At 44.2% G+C, this 13,354-nt stretch overlaps 1 protein-coding gene and 1 pseudogene across 1 annotated transcript in view; one reads left to right on the top strand and one right to left on the bottom strand.

The window, feature by feature from the left end:
- Positions 1-13,354, top strand: part of LOC111967201 (rho-related GTP-binding protein RhoG) — a 298,978-nt gene that overhangs the window by 50,372 nt on the left and 235,252 nt on the right. The window lies entirely within an intron of this gene.
- LOC111967072 (stanniocalcin-2-like) overlaps positions 8,149-13,354 on the bottom strand; it is a 6,239-nt pseudogene continuing 1,033 nt past the window's right edge.

The following is a 13,354-nucleotide window of genomic DNA, read 5'->3' as shown; positions in this document are numbered from 1 at the left end:
TGTTGCCAGTTCCGGTGATGTTGAAATAATAACTAGTAATGTAACCCTACATGTCCGTGCTGCATCTGAATCCAGAATGCACCTTAAGCCCCATTACGCACCGTCACAAACACTCCTTTTGTCCATAATACATGGTTGGAATTTATTATACATTTTTATTAATATTTCCCCGTAAAATGTATATGGTTGAAGGCAAAAGAGAATAGAATAAATACTGGAACCTTTTTCTATGTGTGCACGAGCCTGTCTGTCTGTGTTTGGTTCTGTTTATTTGTTTAGTGATGATACATTTTTTTTGGGCGGACATTAAAAGTATGCAAGGAGATGCTTAGTCAGTTGCACAACTGAATGCGTTCACCAAAACTGTGCTCTTCCGCATTTAACCCAACTCCTCTGAATCAGAGAGGTGGGGGGGGGGGGGGGGCTGCTGCCTTAATCGACATCTACGTCATCGGCGCCCGTTGAGCAGTTGTTGTTTGTTAACTGTCTTGCTCAAGGGCAGAACTGCAGATTTTTCCACCTTAGGGATTCGAACCAGTGACCTTTCGGTTACACACTTAACCGCTAGGCAACCTGCTTCCCTACATAAAAACAAGTGCAGTACATAAGATCATAAAATCGATGACATGAATGAAAGCAACATTTAAATCAAAGGACCAGACGAAACAGGATGGTTGGGTAGAGGATACAAACCTGGTTTAAGGTCAATATTTAGGTTTAGGGGGTAAGGTTGAATGGGGTACGAACCCGTTTAGGTAAGTGTGTTGGTTGGGGGATACATAGGGGTGGATAGGTATACTGATAATGCACAAAGGGTGGGAATAAGAGTAGTAAGGCAGAAAAAGCGTCTAGGTGGAGGGAACCTCCCTGGCAGCAAGACCATAGGGACCAACATGTCTCTTCATACACTGGCCTGACTTTCAGGAAGTGATAACAGACAACAAACCAGCATCCTCCCACCCACGCAGCGCAGCCGGGCAGGACTGTCACACATACCATAACATTTCTGTAGTCATGCATTATGACACATTCGTCTAGACCTACTGGCAGCCGTTATGTACAGGCTATGTACACCAAAAATGTACACTAGGCCCTACTTTTGTAGTGTCATATGCCTAGTTATTCGATAAGTCACGTTATTCTCTAAAAATGCATCCAATAAAATATCAGTAGGACAAGGCTTTTGGGGAGAATTGGTGTGCGTAAAGATTCCAAGACGCACTGAGGGACTCGCACAGGCTGGCATCGCACCCATTATTAATGCTGGTGGAGACAGCGGTGCGGAGACAGACAGTATTATCGTTTGTTTTATCTCCAGCAGCGTTTAACACAGACCCCGGGAACTAAATGGGTCCCTCTGTCTTCACCCGGCTCGCGGTGTTTATAGTTTTTAAGACTATTTGCGCGCCGCGAAAGCTGATGAATGGTCGCAGGAGGTAGAGCGTCAACACTGCCGTTCTCGCGCAGCAATAATTGGTGAAATAAGTAAACGAACGGAACTCAGACGAGCCTCAGTGTAGAGCATGGAAACCGTTTCATTCTTCATGTCAGATTCTTCCCTAACGTTCGCAAACAATTAACATTGAGTTGGCTGAGTCTGTTGTGACGAATCTCAATAAAAGTTTGAAGGTTATTCACAGTTGATGACAGACAGCGCCTGTCCTAGGACCTTCAGCCTATCTGACAGAGTTTGAGTTAATTCCATTTAAGCTTAATTCATTCATAACATGGAATTTCAGTTAAATTGACCTCAATTCTGCAAGACCGACTGCAAAGCACTCTCTGTGTCAACTGCCCAAATTGAACATGACAGGCCTATTAGGCCGCATGGTTCATATCCCTAATGCATTCTCTCCGTCCTCTCGTTCTCTCTCTCTTTCCTCTCTCGATCCCTCCTCCTCTCTCTCCTCTCTCTCCCTCTTTCTCCTCCCTCTCTCTTCCTCCTCTTTCTCTCTCTCGATGAAAAAGTACGAACATGAATGCACTCACTAGTGTAAGTCTCTCTGGATAAGAGCGTCTGTTAAATTACTTTTTTTTTTTTTTTTTTTAAGTACAATGTTTTCTCTCCCTCCCCGACCCGTCTTTCCTTTAGCACCAGTCAGATAAAGCGATAGATAAGGCTGCTTAAAACACTTCCGCTGGACGGGATAATTGAGGAGGTATTCTGGGGCGCTGTGTGTGTGTTTTATCTAATGAGTCTGCGACCGTTCCCGTGTGTGGACGTGTGGGGAAAGCGGCACGAGCAGACGCCACGCACGATTAGCGCCGGGGTCTGGCGTCTCCTCCGTCCCTCGAGACCTGTCAATCATATTGGTGATCTCGACACCTTTCAAATGCGCTGACTTAATTACCTCGCGAAAGATAAGCAGGTTTAATCTGACAAGTGATAAACAATCAAATTAAACATCGTCGATCATTGATTTTTAGCCTAACGGAAGTCGATATTGTTATGCAGTGTTCAATTGTAGCCCATCTTTAGTGCTACTCTACTGTGGATGTTAGTTTCAGTTACTTGCCCTTCGAGAAAAACAGGTATTAGTGCGTGAAAAAACAAACAACTGTTTTTAGTGGTTTTTTTTGTCACGATTATTGTGACAAACGTAGATTTTTTGTTGTTGTCTTGGGATTTAATTTAGATAAATTAAGATAAATCAAATTAGGCCTACAGAATTATTGAAATTGTAATTTGTAAATATAGAAATTTGTTTGATGCAGACAATATTGTTAGGTTGATGCAGTTAAATGTTCGTTCTAAAAGAAAAGTAATATATCATTATTTGATCATATGAAATTAGCATTTAGGCCTACCACATTTCCATAATGTAATTACTCAATGCAAAAAAATAATTTAGCTAGATTCAATACATTGTGTTCGTCAGTCATCTGAGAATGTCCGCAATATGCCTTTATCACCTACTAAGATACACATTTATCACATTTGAATTGTTAATACTAGTATTAAATCATCCATATGAAGTTTACCTATTTAGGTTGTTTACAAACACTTATGGATTTGTTATGTCAATTACAAACACAAGTTATTGTTTGGTAGGCTGAGAGCCAACGGAAGTCATGTGTAGGCTAGACCTAAATAAAGTGGGAAAACGTAAAAATTAACAACTAACACATACCTTATCATGAAATACATTTTGTAATTGTAACATTAAAAAAAAATCATACATTTGATTCAAATATGAACACGATTTAAAAATCATTGTCCTAATGTTTTAATCTTGTCTGGCTTTATTGTCCAACACAGTCGGAACAAAGTCCCCTAAAGTATTTTTTTCACTCCCAACACCTGTTTGAGGTTGAAGAGTTCATCTGTCCCCTTCATATAACTCTATTCCCCCCTGTATCAATTCATCCTCAGACACAATACTGTACAACTCTCTCTTTCTTGCTCTCTCTTGCTCTCTGTCTCCTCTCTCTTGCCTCTCTGTCTCCTCTCGCTCGCTCTCGTGTCTTCCCTCTCTCGCTCCGTCTTCCCTCTCTCGCTCTCTCTCTGCTCTCCCTCTCTCTCTGTCTCCTCCTCTCTGTCTCCTCTCTCTCGCTCGCTCTCTCCATCTCTGTCTCCTCTCTCGCTCTCTGTCTCTCTCTTTCTCGCTCTCTCTCGCTCTCTCTCTCTCTCTCTCTCTCTGTCTCTTTTCTCTCCTCTCGCTCCGCTCTCGCTCGCTCTCTCTCTGTCTCCTCTCTCGCTCGCTCACTCGCTCTCCTCATCTCTGGCTCCTCTCTCGCTCTCTCTCTGTCCCTCTCTTTCGCTGTCTCTTCTCTCTCGCTCTCTCTCTCTCTCACTCTCCTCTCTCTCGCTCTCCTCTTTCTCTCTGTTTCCCTCTCTCGCTCTATCTGTCTCCTCTCTCTCTCTCTCTCTCTCTCTCTCTCGTCTCTCTCTCTCTCTCTCTCTCTCTCTCTCTCTCTCTCTCTCTCTCTCTCTCTCTCTCTCTCTCTCTCTCTCTCTCTCTCTCTCTCTCTCTCTCTCTCTCTCTCTCTCTCTCTCTCTCTCGCTGTCTCTGCCTCTCTCTCTCTCTCTCTCGCTCTCTCGCTGTCTCTGCCTTCTCTCTCTGTCTCCTCTCTCTCGCTCTTTCTTTTTCTCTCTTTTGCTCTCGCTCTCCATTCCAAGGCCGGACAACATGTGGTGACGGGTCTGTCACCCAGGTGTCTCTCCATCTCTCTAACACCCTGATTAATTCCATATAATATTAGCAACAGCTGGATCCAGATAAGATTGGATCATCTTTAGTTTTCGACATAGCTGTGGCCAAGACAGAGGCTGTTCCTTGCTGTGTCACTGGCAGCCCTCTGGACAGTTAGGTCAGGTTAGGACACAGACAGGCCCATTCTCTCTCAGAATACTTGAATGTGCTATATTTATATATATATCCCTTTATTTAATGTATCTGTGGATTTTGTCACCCAGAAATGTGTTTTGTTTTTGGTGGCTGTCACATGACATCTTTGTCAGTAGTCCTAGTACACCACCATGTGGTCATTACTGTAGTTGAGGCAGTGTGTATTGTGATGTGTGAGCAGCCATGTGAAGTGTCTTCTGTCTGTGCACCATTTGACTTCAATTCTCCTTCCCTTCCTCTCCTCTCATCTCCTCTCCATAGACCTCTCCCCCCTCTCAGCTCATGTTCTGAGGCTTGGCCGGGGATCAGTGAGTGTGTAACTGAGTTCAAGGTAGTGTGATGGTCCCTATGGGGCCTGGGACGATATGGGTTCTGGCCTGTATTACCTGCTGTTATTGTTTTGTCTACAGCTTTTCCCAGCTGACGTTGGGCCTCTCAGGTCTCAGATCTCTTCTCAATTAAAATGTAGAAGATAATCAATCATTGTCAAGATGGTGTAGTACATGGCTATGCAAATCTTACCATATGGCACGTGCCAAACTCATTCCACGGAGGGTCAAGTGTCTGCAGGTTTTCTCTCCAACCCTGTACTTGATTGATGGACTAAGGTCACTAATTAGTAAGGAACTCCCCACACCTGATTGTCTAGGTCTTAATTGAAAGGATGAACCAAGGGGCCTCCCGAGGGGCGCAGTGGTCTAAGGCACTGCATCGCAGTGCTTGAGGTGTCACTACACACCCGGGTTCGATCCCAGGCTATGTCACAACTGGCTGTGACCGGGAGTCCCATAGGGTGGCACACAATTGGCCCTGTGTCTTCCGGGTCAGCGGAGGGTTTGGTCAGGGGGGGGCTCTGCAGGCGACTCCTTCTGGCGGGCCGGCTGCCTGCAGGATGACTTCGGTCGTCAGTTGAACGGTGTTTCCTCCGACACATTGGTGCGGCTGGTTAAGCGGGCGGGAGTTAAGATGCACGGTTTGTCGGGTCATGTTTCGGAGGACACGTGACTCGACCTTCGCCTCTCCCGAGCCTGTAGGAGAGACGCAGCGAGAGTTTGACACTACGATGTCCGGACACGCTCCGGACACTACGATGTCCGGAGCTGCTGGTTTTCTCTTTTACCTGATCATTTATTGCATTCACCTGGTGTCCCAGGTCTAAATCAGCCCCTGGTTAGAGGGGACTAATGAAATAAAGCAGTGGAACTGGCTTTGAGTTCCAGATTAGAATTTGAGGGTGAAGTGAGGTGTAGGCTGATAGTTAGGTGTGTGTTTTGTATTGCCCATGACAAAGATATTTTCACAGGCTTACATTTTTCAGTGTTTTTGTGATAAATATTAGAAAGTGAAATGTAAGTTCATTTTCTTGTGTACATGAATATATTTTGAATTGTAAGACAGCTAGTTTGTTTGTTTCTGTAGTTCTGATACTGTAAGATCTGCCACGACAGCCTGTTCTTGTTATATAGTGATCATTGTAACTTCACAATAACATTTTAAAGGTGTAAGGGGTATTTAAAGGTGTAATGAAATCACAGATGATCGCATTTCTGTGTGATATGCCTCTTTTCACAACAATGTGTCCAACTGATTCTGAAAAGTATGATTGTGCAGTATGTGGTTTGCCCTGAAGGAGGCGGTATCACACAATATTACACTATAATGATCGGGCATTTTCAGCACGACACACGTTTTAAAACGTTCAGATAGAAATATGTTATGTAGAACAAACATGCCCCTTCGACCTGTAGAACAAGGAATCATGTCTGCTCTATTCATGGCGTTACTATCTGCAATGTTTGACAACATTTGGCAACTGAATGTTGACCTGGTGTTGAAGAAGACATTAATTGTAGCTTAGAAAGTCCACCCTCAGTCTCTTGTACATTCAAATAATTCCTTGTCTTATCTATGTGGTATGCATGTTTTTCAATGTATCTTTCTGGATATTCGTGTTAATATTATCTAAGTGGAAATAATTCCTCTGAATTGTTGTCATGCAGTTCATGATCAGAGCTATCTACTGAACACACAAAACCTTGATGACTAAACACAGTGTACAAAATATCCACAAAAAAAAGTCACTTTTAATGATAACAAGTTACATTTCTGTTGATTTTGATTTCATGAGTCCTTAGAGTTTCATAGTACTGTTTGTATACACATTATCAGACACGTGAAGTAAAACCATACCAGACTACATTCTGCAAGGTCATTCTGATGCCCAACTGGGGGTGTGGAGGAAGTGATGCGCTGTATGGAACACTGAGAAACAGGAAGTAGGAAGCACTGTCAGTCTATTTCTCCTGGAACAAAATGGAGAAGATAGTGACAGTATGGAACATATGGTCAGTTACAGTCATTTACATTCCTAATGGAGTTACACACCTGGTGCCCAAAGATAAGTCAATAAACTGCAATAGGTTGTCACATCATCTGAATAGAAAGAGGGGCAGGATAGCATGACTGGCCAACAGACACCTCAGAACTATAAGAAGAGGTGGAAGAAGGAACAGGGAGGACGAGGAGGAGGAGGAGAGAAATCTATAAATTGTGTCTCCTCAGGAACGTTGAGTATAGTTCTCGTCCTCCTTTCCTCCTCCATCTCTCTCTCTCCCCGTGCAGCCGGACAGCTCTTGGCTGTAGCCCAGAGGAATTCTCTGGTGGCCTTGGTAAATATACAATTTAGAATAACAGCGGACTGCAGCCGGAGCCGCAAAGTGTGGACTTGCTGGGGTTGCGTCCCAATGGCACCCTATTCCCTATATAGTGCACTACTTTTGACCAGGGCCCATAGTACTGCAGTATGTAGGGAATAGGGTGCCATTTTAGCATAGGACTCTGGAAAGGAAGAGAGAGAGGGGGCAAGAACAGAATGCGTTCATACCACCTCCTCTACCACCTCCTCCTCCTCCTCCTCCTCTACCTCCTCTACCACCTCCTCCTCCTCCTCCTCCTCTACCTCCTCTACCACCTCCTCCTCCTCCTCTACCACCTCCTCCTCCTCCTCCTCCTCCTCTACCTCCCCTGGTCTGACCTGGTGATTTTACAGGAAGACACTGTTGATTGACTGCTTCCGGTTACTTGATTGCATACAACGCATTGACGGCAGAAAGCTCAATATTTGTGTTATCTCCCTGGGCTAATGCCTAAGCGTTTAGCTCAGTGGGCTTTCATAGTCTTGTGGTGTCACGTTAGTGTACAGACTGTCTTCAGTTAGAGTGGTGAGTCTGGAGATGGCTTCAGCTGTACAGCGCTCAGTGGTATCATCAGAAACACACCTGTCAATCAATCAATCAATCATACTAATCAATCATACGGATCAATCAATCATACTAATCAATCACACGAATCAATCAATCAATCAATCATACTAATCAATCAATCAATCATACTAATCAATCAATCAATCAATCACACTAGTGATGCTTGCTGAGATGCAGTTACTGGGGTGCTACTGTCTGTAGTGTGTCTGTAGGACTGTCTGTAGGACTGTCTGCAGCGCGTCTGTAGCGTGTCTGTAGGACTGTCTGTAGCGTGTCTGTAGGACTGTCTGCAGCGCGTCTGTAGGACTGTCTGTAGCGTGTCTGTAGGACTGTCTACAGCGCGTCTGTAGCGTGTCTGTAGGACTGTCTGTAGCGTCTCTGTAGGACTGTCTGCAGCGCGTCTGTAGCGCGTCTGTAGGACTGTCTGTAGCATGTCTGTAGGACTGTCTGCAGCGCGTCTGTAGCGTGTCTGTAGGACTGTCTGTAGCGTCTCTGTAGGACTGTCTGTAGCATGTCTGTAGGACTGTCTGCAGCGCGTCTGTAGGACTGTCTGTAGCGTCTCTGTAGGACTGTCTGTAGCGTGTCTGTAGGACTGTCTGTAGTGTGTCTGTAGGGCTGTCTGTATGAATGTCTGCGAGTCTGTTCCCACAACAACAGAAACGTTTGTACCTAAGAGTCCAATAAAAGTTTCAATAATTAATCTTTAAACCGAATCAATTGAAAATCACCTTTGAATCGTTCTAGTGCTACTTACTGTACGACATTGTCACCCCAGTTGAGTGCACTCTAGTAAACCTCAGCCTCACAGAGAGGAGTCACTACAGATGGAACCAGCATGTTGAGGCACCTGGATGCATTAGCACATTAGCTGAGATCAGAGGAGGGTTTTCTGAGAGAACTACACTTTGTCTGCATCCCTATTGGCCCATACGGCCCTGGTCAAAAGCAGTGCACTCTGTAGGGAATAGGGTGCTATTTGAGACACACAAGGGATGTGCTGCTACAGACAGACGCTGTGTCCTGGGCGCCCTAATAGTAGGAATCCTAACGATGGAAGCTGGCCATCAGAGAATGTACCAGTTTGTTTACTTTGCCATGGTAACCCAACCTCATGCACTACAAGCTATATGTGCCAAAACTGGACTTCAAAACCTGTACAGTTTGTATTTAATCATCAAGTATCTAGAATTATAATACTAACAACACATTCCCACTTTGAAACAACAAAGCTGTATGTTATATATCTACAGATGGGTGGTGATGGAGTCTGGTGTGGTATACAACAGAACACACCATGTACTATAATCTTATATGGTGACTATATTTATACATGTTCGTACTGTATAAATATAGATACGTATATTTCTATGTACATTTGGATATTTAAACATTGCATAAAGAATAAAATAAATAATACAATATAATCAGATGTTACAGTGAGTATGATTTGAGAAACGCTATATTAGAGCCCAAAAAGCCCTAACACTTCAAATAAAAATCAGGATAATAATACTTATTATTATTCAATAATAAACAGAAACAACATCGTGGACTACAATCTGGAGTAACTGAACGAGCTACACCACATTACCCTGCAAATGTACCATTTGGGACTTCTGGAATGACTGGAGAGGAGAGGGGGAGAGAGGGATAGAGGACGGAGAGAGCGAGAGAAAGAGAGAGTGAGTCTGTGTATGTGTGTAGATGTGTGTGTTCTTGCATGTACAGTATCTGCCTATGTGTATGTCTGTGTGTGTGTATGTCTGTGTGTGTGTATGTGTGTGTGTGTGTGGGGGGAGGGGGCTATGATGGTGACACGGTCAGGGAGGGCTCTGGATAGTTAGGGTCCAATGTCTCTTTCACCTCCGGATGTCTGTGGCCTCAGGGCCTTCCTGCTCCGCCACCACCCCAGCCTCGGGGCTCTGTCGACGGGGACCCTGGCTGCGGCTGCGGGGGTGGACATTGAAGCCTCCTTTACTGGACTTGTCCTTGTCCCCCTGTCGGGGGGGTCGTGCGGCTGCTAATCATGAGCAAAGGAGGTGTAGAGGAAGTGACGTGCTGTGGGAACGAGAAACAGGAAGGCATTCAGACTATTTCTGTCCCGAAGCACAAATGCAGAAGATAGTGACAGAATATGGAAAGATTGTCAGTTAAGTTTTACATTATTAATGAAGGGACACACTGGTGCGAATGATATGAGCATGAACTGCAATAGGGATGTCACATCATCATTGATAGAGATGTGAAGCTTAGAGGGGCAGGAGAGCCTCGCATGATGACAACATACCCTCGAACTGTAGAAAGAGGTGGAAGCAGGAACTAGGGGAGGGGAGAGGAAGAGTCGATTAGGAATCGTTGAGGTGTTCTCGTCTCCTTTCTCTCCTCGTGCGGCCGGACCGCTTTTGGCTGTGGGCCCAGAGGAATTCTCTAGTGGCTTGGTAATTCTCCTTTAGAATAACAGGGACTGCGCCGGAGACAGTGTGGGGTCAACGGGCGTGGTCAATGGGCACACTATTAGCCTATATAGTGACAATGTAGGAATAGGGTTGCATTGTTAGCATTGATGTGGCAGGAAGAGAGAGAGGGGGGTCTGACCTGGAGGTTAAACAGGAGAACTGTGATTGACTTGCTCCGGTTACGTTGACTGCAGAAACCTCAATATTATGTTCGCTCCCTGGCTATGCCTAGAGAGTTTAGTGAGTGGGCTTTTCATAGTTTGTGGTGTACGTTAGTGTACAGACTGGCTTAGTCTGGATCTGGAAGTGCTTAAGTGTACAGGGCTCAGTGGTATAGTCCGACACAACTGTCAATCAAGTCAAACTCATTTATCATAACGGCAGGAATATCATACTAGTCAAATCATACTAGTCATAATATACTAGCAATAATCATACTAGTCAATCAGTCATACTGTCAATCATACATACTAGTCAGATCAAGCATACTAGCAATCAATCATACTAGTCATCAATCATACTATGGTCATCAAATAATACTAGTCAAATAACTCGTCAATTCAAGTCATACTAGTCAATCATCATAACTAAGTCATCATACTAGTCATACAATCATACTAGTCGAATCAATCATACTAATTCAAATCAATCATGACTAGTAATCATCATACTGAAGTATCATACTAGTCAATCAATCATACTAGTCAATCATTACTATCAAATCTCATCTAGTCAATCAAACTAGTATCAATCAATACTGAGTCAAGTCAATCCTACTATCATCAACTAGTCATCATATACTAGTCAATCATACTAGTCAATCAATCATACTAGTCAATCAATATAGTCAATCAATCATAACTAGTCATATTATGATGCTTACTGAGCTAGTTTATGGGGTGCTACTGGTATGTTAGCGTGTCGTATGAATGTTGTATGCGTGTTTATGCTTCTGTAAGTGTCTGTAGCGTGTCTGCATGACTGTGTGAGCGTGTCTGGTGTGAATGTCGTAGCGTGTCTGTATGAATTCGACGTGTTGTATGAATGTCTGTAGCGTGCCTGTATGAATGTCTGAAGCGTGTCTTGTATGAATGTCTGTAGCGTGCCTGTTGAATGTTGAGGTGTCTGTATGATGTTGTTAGCGTGTCTGTATTGAAATGTCTGCAGCTGTCTGTATGAATGTCTGGTAGGTGTCTGTATGAATGTATGAGCGTGCTGTATGAATGTCTGAACGTTCTGTATGAATTGTCTGTTGCGTGTCTGTATGAATGTCTGTAGCGAATCAACTAGTCAACTCATACTATGATGTTACTGAAGGATGCAGTTTTGGGGTGATCCTGATGTCTAGCGTGTCTGTTGAATGTCTGTAGCGTTCTGGCGTGTTGTAGCGTGTCTGCCGGACTGTCTGTAGGAATGTCGTAAAGCGTGTCTGTCTTGTAGGACTGTTCCTGTAGCATGTCTGTCTGTCGGATGTCTGTCTGTAGGACTGTTGTAGCAGTGTCTGTCTGTAGGTTCTGTCTGCAGCGTGTCTGTTGTAGGACTGTCCTGTAGCATGTTGTTGTGGAATTGTCTGTAGACTGTCTGTAGCATGTCTGTTGTAGGACTTCTGCAGCGGTGTCTGTGTAGGTGTTGTAAAACTGTATGTAGTGTGTCTGTAGGTGTATGTCTGTAGTGGTGTTAGTAGACTGTCTGTAGTGCTGAGCTCTTGTAGCGATTGTCTGTAGACTGTATCCGTGTAGCGTGTCGTAGAAACTGTCTGCAGCGGTCTAGTAGGGACTGTCCTGTAGCGTGTATCTGTAGCGTGTTGTAAAATGTCTGTAGTGGATCTGTAGGTACTGTCTGTAGCATGTTGTCTGTAGGTTTATTCTGTAGGTGTTGTAAACTGTCTGTAATTGTGTTGTTAGGACTGTCTGTAATTCTGTCTGTAGCATGTCTGTTGTAGATGTTGTAGCGTACTGTCTGTAGCATGGTATGCCGGACTGTCTGTAGCATGTTGTAGGACATCTGTAAGCGGTGCTGTAGGACTGTGTATGGGCTGTGCTGTCGCGTTGTCAGTAGGACTGTCTTGTGGCGTGTCTGTAGACGTTGTGGCGTGCCTGTAGGACTGTGCTGTGGGGTCTGTCGTAGGACATCTGTAGGTGTGTTGTGGACGTTAAGCGTGCCTGTCTGCAGGACTCAGTGGCGTCTGCAGACAGTCTGGTGGCGTGTCCTGTAGGATGGTTCTGTAGCTATGTCTGTCTGTAGTGTGTTGTCTGTAGGACGTCCTAGCGTGTTGTCTGCAGGAACCGGTCTGTGGATGTCTGTGGGACCATCGTACGTGTCTGTCTGCAGCGGTCTACGTCTGTGAGGTCCTGATGCATCTGTGGACGCGAGCCATCTGTAGCGTGTCTGTCTGTAGGACGTTTAGAGTCTTCGGACTGTTGTAGCTGTGTCGTCTTGATGCTGGTAAGGACGTGTCTTGTCGTTCGGACTGTCTGTAGGGTCGTGGTGTCTGTAGTCGTAGATGTCTGCGAGTCTGTGTAAACAACAGAAACGTTTGACTAGAGTCCATATATAAAGTTTCAATAATTAATCTTTAAACCAAATCAATTGAAAATCCTTTTGAATTTCTAGTGCTACTTACTGTGACAACATTGTCACCCCAGTGGAGTGACTTAGTAAACCTCAGCTCACAGAGAGGAGTCACTACAGAGGAACCAGCATGTTGAGGCACCTGGATGCATTAGCACATTAGCTGAAGATCAGAGGAGTAAGCTATCGACTTTGTCTGCATCCAATTGGCCCATACGCCTGGTCAAAAGAGTGCACTCTGTAGGGAATAGGGTGCTATTTGAGACACACAGAGGATGTGCTGCTACAGACAGACGCTGTGTCCTGGGCCCTATAGTAGGAATCCTAACGATGAAGCTGGCCATCAGAGAATGTACAAGTTTTGTTACTTGCCATGGTAACCCAACCTCATGCACTACAGTCATATGTGCCAAACTGGACTTCAAAACCTGTAAGTTTGTATTTACATCAAGTATCTTAGAATTATAATACTAACAACACATTCCCACTTGTGAAACAACAAAGTGATGTTATATATGTACAGATGGGTGTGATGGTCGTGGAGTATGGTGTGGTATACACAGAAACACCATGTACTATAATCTATATGGTGACTATATTTATACATGTTGTACTGTATAAATTATAATAGTATATTTCTATGTACATTTGGATATTTAAACATTGCATAAAGATAAATAATAATACAAATATAGATGAAGGTTAGAGTGAGTAC

This window comes from Salvelinus sp. IW2-2015, linkage group LG8 (genome assembly GCF_002910315.2).
Source record: "Salvelinus sp. IW2-2015 linkage group LG8, ASM291031v2, whole genome shotgun sequence".
Lineage (NCBI taxonomy): Eukaryota > Metazoa > Chordata > Actinopteri > Salmoniformes > Salmonidae > Salvelinus > Salvelinus sp. IW2-2015.
Note: the sequence above shows the minus strand (reverse complement) of the source record. Positions and strands in the feature narration are given on the sequence as shown.